The 5,657-nt window shown below is 39.9% G+C and overlaps 1 pseudogene across 1 annotated transcript; it reads right to left on the bottom strand.

Moving 5' to 3' along the window:
* Positions 1 to 557: 557 nt before the first annotated feature.
* On the bottom strand, positions 558 to 2,519 carry LOC128689110 (glutathione peroxidase-like; annotated as a pseudogene). The gene is made up of 4 exons (XR_008407117.2): positions 2,316 to 2,519; positions 1,725 to 1,859; positions 1,423 to 1,563; positions 558 to 1,055 (listed from the first exon to the last, which is right to left on the bottom strand). The product of XR_008407117.2 is annotated as a glutathione peroxidase-like (transcript).
* Between the last annotated feature and the right edge of the window lie 3,138 nt (positions 2,520 to 5,657).

The raw sequence follows: 5,657 nt of genomic DNA, 5'->3' as shown, positions 1-5,657 counted from the left end.
ACTGTCATCACCACTGTCACCACCACTGTCACCACCACTACTACCACCACCGCTACCACCACCACTACCACCACCATTACCACCTCTGCTACAACCACTACTTCCACCGCTTCTGTATCTTTAATTGTTAGAAGTTTAATGTTACAAATAATGTCTTAAGTATTGTACTAAGTCTCAGCAGACTTAAGTGCAAGATTGTTTTCGATCCTTTCCTAACTTTTAAAACCTTTTGAAAAATGAGAAAAGTTTCCGAATTATTTTAATAAGTATAATGTTGGTAGCAATAAGAAAAATAAAATATTTGTTTCCCACTATGAATATATATATTAGTTATGTCTATAGCTCCTGTCAAATTTAATAGAATCGTAAATTTAATTTTTTTCATAATTTTATTAATGCTGTGATGTTACTCTCGTGTGATTTTCATTGTGATTTTTTTGTCGAATGAATAATCTTAATCAATATAAATTTTTACTACATTCATATTTGTCTCCCCGCCCCCGCGTACAGCCTATTCCATTGGTTACTTTTTTTTTTAACCCAAAAAAAAAAACGGCTTAGTGGAATGTTTTATTGGAAATTAACATTCATATTCACGGTGCAGATGTGGCTTCCAGCGGCTCCGTCCAGCCCAGTCCAGCCTCTGCAGCAGCCCACAGACAGGAGAGTGGCAGCCAGAATGCACAAGTGGCCACACTTCCCTATATTACTTCAGACGCTGCCCTCCTGAAGGTTTTTGACAGCGTCGTCATGGGCGGGATGCTGTATGAGAATGGGCATGGACATGTTACGGAACTTCAGCTGGAAGTCCAAGGATAGGAGGTGGGTGTCCACTCGAGTAGAATGAAGTCCTCGAGAAAGTCCTAAGCGTTGAGAAGAGTGTTGATGTCATCCTTGAGCGCATCAGGATCTACAACAATTGGATGGTAGCGTGAGTACGGCTTGCCATCTCTACTGATCAGGAACTTCTCGAAGTTCCACTGAAGATCCCCAATTCTTAGGGGCTCATAAAAGAGATCTGAGTCGAACTCCGTGAACGTAGTCTCACAGGCACTCTGAATGGGAACCAGACAAATATTAAATTTAATCATAGTTCAGAAAAAACAAAGCTACCTATTCACTAACGCTTACTCGAAAGAAATAGGTAAAGAAATGTGAACGTTTACAGACAGAGGTCTACCATAAAGCATTGCAAAAGCAAAAGATTGTAAGGCATTACCAACAAAGATCCAATATCAGTTTGAAGAAATTGCAGTGGATGTATTATTTGACTATATTCGAAGAAAAGTGTACAGTTCACAAGTGGTGCAGTTTTGTAGTTGGAAGCTAAGATTCAAGATTACATGTGAGGTCAGGTGCAGTGATGAGATGAACAGCTTTCCTCTGAATTCTACAAAACAATTAAAATATACTTGAACTCACCTTCAGGAATGTAAAGAGTGGGTGCTCATTATTGCCGTTCACATCAATCTTCTCAAAGAAGGTCATCAGAGGCTCAAATCCACCGCCTGGACGGACATAGCGGACATCGTTCAATATCTCGCTGTTGTTTCCCGGCTCTTGCTGTTTTTAGAAAGGAAAACGTTTTAACATTATGATAAAGATGGCTAAGAAATATACATTGCCTAGATCTGCTAAATATGTAGGTCTTATAACGTAATTGATAATATATAACACAGAAGAAAAGTCCTTGTACATAAATATTAATTATTTGTTAACGTTACCAGTCCAAACTGATTGCAAGGAAAGCCAAGGATTACGAAGTCCTCATCGACGTAGAACTCCGCAAGTGCATTCATTTGGGTGTAAGAGGCCACGGTGAGTCCTCAATAGGTGGCCACATTGACCACCAACACCACCTGTGGGACAAACACACATTACACCGTCTGTTGGTGGGCGAGGATAAACAAGCGAAAATTTGGCATGGAGAATAAGGTGTATTTAATGTGTAGACAAGCACTGCAAAGATGTTTTCTCTAAGAGCGTATAAACTTGAAGATAAAATATATGTTATTTACCATAAGTTTCAACTCCAGAAGTGCAAGAAAAGGAAATAATTAATACAAATCAAGGGTGTTAGAACAATATTTCCTGCATTGGTTTGATTTAATGAGCGGTGCATGAATACTACATGAGTTACGTAATAGCCAAAGGATAAAATGTATATAATGAAACAGCCAGATGCATATTGCTCCGAAAATGATTATTAATTAAGATTAATTTAGAGAAATAAATAATAATAATGGGGACAACCTCCAAAGAGTGAAAAAAATTAAAACTGAAGTTAACGTATCTGTATCGTGATAACTACCCACCTTGCCCCTGTACTCTTCCAAGCTGACTTCAGTTCCATTCTCCAGCAAATTGGCTGAGAATTGGTAAATGTCGCCTTCGATTTCCCCACAGACACGACGAGGGAAGATTTCCGCGAGCCCTGGGCTCAGCAGGGCCGCGCCCAGCAGCAGCGGCACTAACCGGGCCATCTTGTCAGTACTGCCTGCAACAGGCAGTTTCTTTGGGTCTTTTATATCAGCGACGCTGCATGTTTTTCACATGCAGCGTCACGATCCAGTAGTCGAGGTATTTTTAGATTGCTGATAGATTGTACTGCATCTTTGTACTCACCTTGCCTCTCGTTTTTCCCCTCCCTCCTTGGGCAATTCCAATGATTCATGTTTGCTGTACCTCACACTTCCATGCACAAAAGCTCACTTGCCTCCTACAGCTTTACGTTCACTCTTTCTTGATCACTTCCAGTCCCATCCTTATGCTATTGCTTGCACACTGATGGTTCTAAATCCCCTGTTTTTTTTTTCATAACGAATCATCAGAGGTCAATTACTAGCATCGTCACAGCAAAGTTATAATTCTCACTGCCATCATCCAGAGTACGACCACGTCCACCATGTCATTCGTAGATGTTTCGGAATCCCAAATTGCCTTACAGGCTTTCCAGAAATTCGACTCCCGTCATCCCATCGTCCTTTGTATACATCGTCCTTCGTATACATTCCTGCACATGCCGATGTTCAGAGCAATGAACATCGGCTCGGTCAGCTATACAAGACCTTCATATTTCCCGTAGGATTATTCTTCTCGGACAACTTATTTTTAGTGCTCTCTCACCACCTTCACAATGCTGGCAACAATGTTGGTCCTCTCTGGACCGCAACAAACTGTCTTCTACTAAACCACGTTCAGGATTTTGTCCATCTCCTTCGCACCGTCGTCGGGACTGGTAAACCACACTCTCACGCTTATGCACTGGACACGCGCCTCACTCATGGATATCACATGGAGAAACAAGAGGCGCCACTCTTTGAGAACTGTGAGGTCGTACTGGCCGTCCAACATTTATTAAGAGCGTCCTACCAAAGAGCACGCAGGACCCATTTCCGACATTTGAACCGCCCCAACACACTCACTCTTATAATAATATAATATCTATTTCTACAAGTACATGTACAAGGTATACAGTCCTAGCTGACATCAGTGACATACTACTATATAGAAATCCGCTTGTTATGCAGAGCATTTCGGGCAAATTAGGTTAGTTTTGTCCCAGGATGCGACCCACACTAATCGACTAACACCCAGGTGTCTATTTTACTGATGGGGAACATAGACAACCGGTGTAAGGAAACACGCCCAATGTTTCTACCCTCACCGGGAATTGAACCCGGATCCTCGCCGTGTGAAACAAGAGCTTTAGCCACCAGGCCAAGGGGCTGACTTTCTTGCTCTAAGTTCTCTAAATTTTGAACTGAAACTAACCTATACCCCACTAACCCTTAATTTTATACACTCCTGCCTCTCTTTCCAGCATGGAAAAAGAACTTGAGCTCCAATGACACTAAGTCAAGCTCTCTTACACTTAACTATAGATCTCCAGAGAGCTCGATTAATTACGCTTTGGTTCGCGTGCAGGCAAATTTGTTGATGTAGTTTAAGAGCAAATAAAAAAAATTAAAGAATTCGTGCCACAACTGGTTAATGATTCATCTGATCGGCTTCCAATTTTCGCCACAGACGTGACTGCCGGGCGCATGACTCGCACAGCTGTTGGCTGTTATAAATCCCTGAACTCCTCAAGGGAGGTTCCTTGGCGCTGGTGAGGGGCTCTTGATCTAGGGAATTGGATCTGTGCTCTGGTTCCTTGAACTGAGCCTGAATACCTTCAATCCCCCTCAACATGAGCTGTATAATTCTACGGGTTTAGCGCTCCCCATAATTATAATAATGATATAAATCCCTATTTAAAAATTTTATTTATTTGATGGTGACATTCATTTTTGCTCAGTAACTAAGGAATGCTTTTTCTGACTAAGTTTCAAAATATTATTAACGATGCGTCCTATAAGAAGGATGATAACCCATAAGTTTAGTCCGAATAGGTGCAATTTTGTAGTTTTACTGGAATTGTTAAAAGCAAACTTATAATCCTTCAGTTACTGATGAATGTCGTTTCTGATCGGCTTCAAACTTTTACCATCGGTGGGTTTTATTAAAATAAAACCTGTCATATTCTCTGGGTTGTATAAATTTAGATTTTCCTAATTTTATTAAGCCAATTGTTTCCCATGTAAAAACTAGAGAATGCCTTTTCTGATTGGTTTCAAACCTTCATTGCTGGTGTATCTTACTGGAAGTATTTCTCGTTTTAATTTTGTGCTAAGTGGGTGAAAATTGCCGTTTTTGCCAATTTCATCAACTTGGGCTTTTTTAAAAATCAAAATCAAATATTTTTCTTATAGATTTGTAGAGAATTTTAATTAGAATGTAAACGAGAAAGTAAAACTAACGATTTTTAAATTAAACGAGACTTTCCTATTTTAGGAACATTATCAGCAACGTTTTCATTAACTTTTTCACAAATTTACATTAATCACTCGAGATCTTGATCGATCGGCTTCAGATTTTTAATACCGGTATAATGTATCTTGGGTAAAATTTACGGAAAATGCATCGTCTGGTCAGCTTTAAACTTTTATAGGTAGCTTGTGTTTCTCAAAGGAAGGTGTCTTCTGATGTTAGGTTGTGTGAGTTATAACGTACAAGCTTTATTAATCAAATTGGTTGCTGTGAAATAAGGCATATATACCTCCTGATCAAAAATAAGTATCAGTGTTTGAGTTTATCTGGTTACGTATGTGACCACAAGAGCATTGTTAACAATTTGTGTGTTATGTACACAAAGATTACCTAAAGCTTACACTCTTACTTATTTGCAGCAGGTGTATCCGACATGTGCATTCCAATGGTCTTGGTAAAATCGATTACTACTGCTTCTAGAATTATGCGTCTGGTTCTGTCAATCTAGCGGCGTAACAGCTGTGTTCTTTCCCTGTCCTTGACGTGAGAATAAATAGACTATGTAAGCATTACTGGTTTTATTTCTCCTGAAGGCATATTCAGTGCTCTTTGCTGGTTTTCCCGACTTGAATGAAGAAGACAACGTCCAAACTAATGAGTCTCTTGAATGTCGGAAGTGCCAGCTGCTGACTGTGCCCAGTATTTTGGGAAGGTGTTCAACTAAAACACTTACCAGTGTGTGTGTTAGGTAAGACACATATGCAACAGTTAGGTATCTTTATTTCGAAACGTTTCGCCTACACAGTAGGCTTCTTCAGTCGAGTACAGAAAAGTTGATAGAAGCA

Source organism: Cherax quadricarinatus, chromosome 21, assembly GCF_038502225.1.
Source record: "Cherax quadricarinatus isolate ZL_2023a chromosome 21, ASM3850222v1, whole genome shotgun sequence".
Taxonomy (NCBI): domain Eukaryota; kingdom Metazoa; phylum Arthropoda; class Malacostraca; order Decapoda; family Parastacidae; genus Cherax; species Cherax quadricarinatus.
The sequence above is the reverse complement of the archived record's forward strand: the minus strand, read 5'-3'. Positions and strand labels throughout refer to the sequence as shown.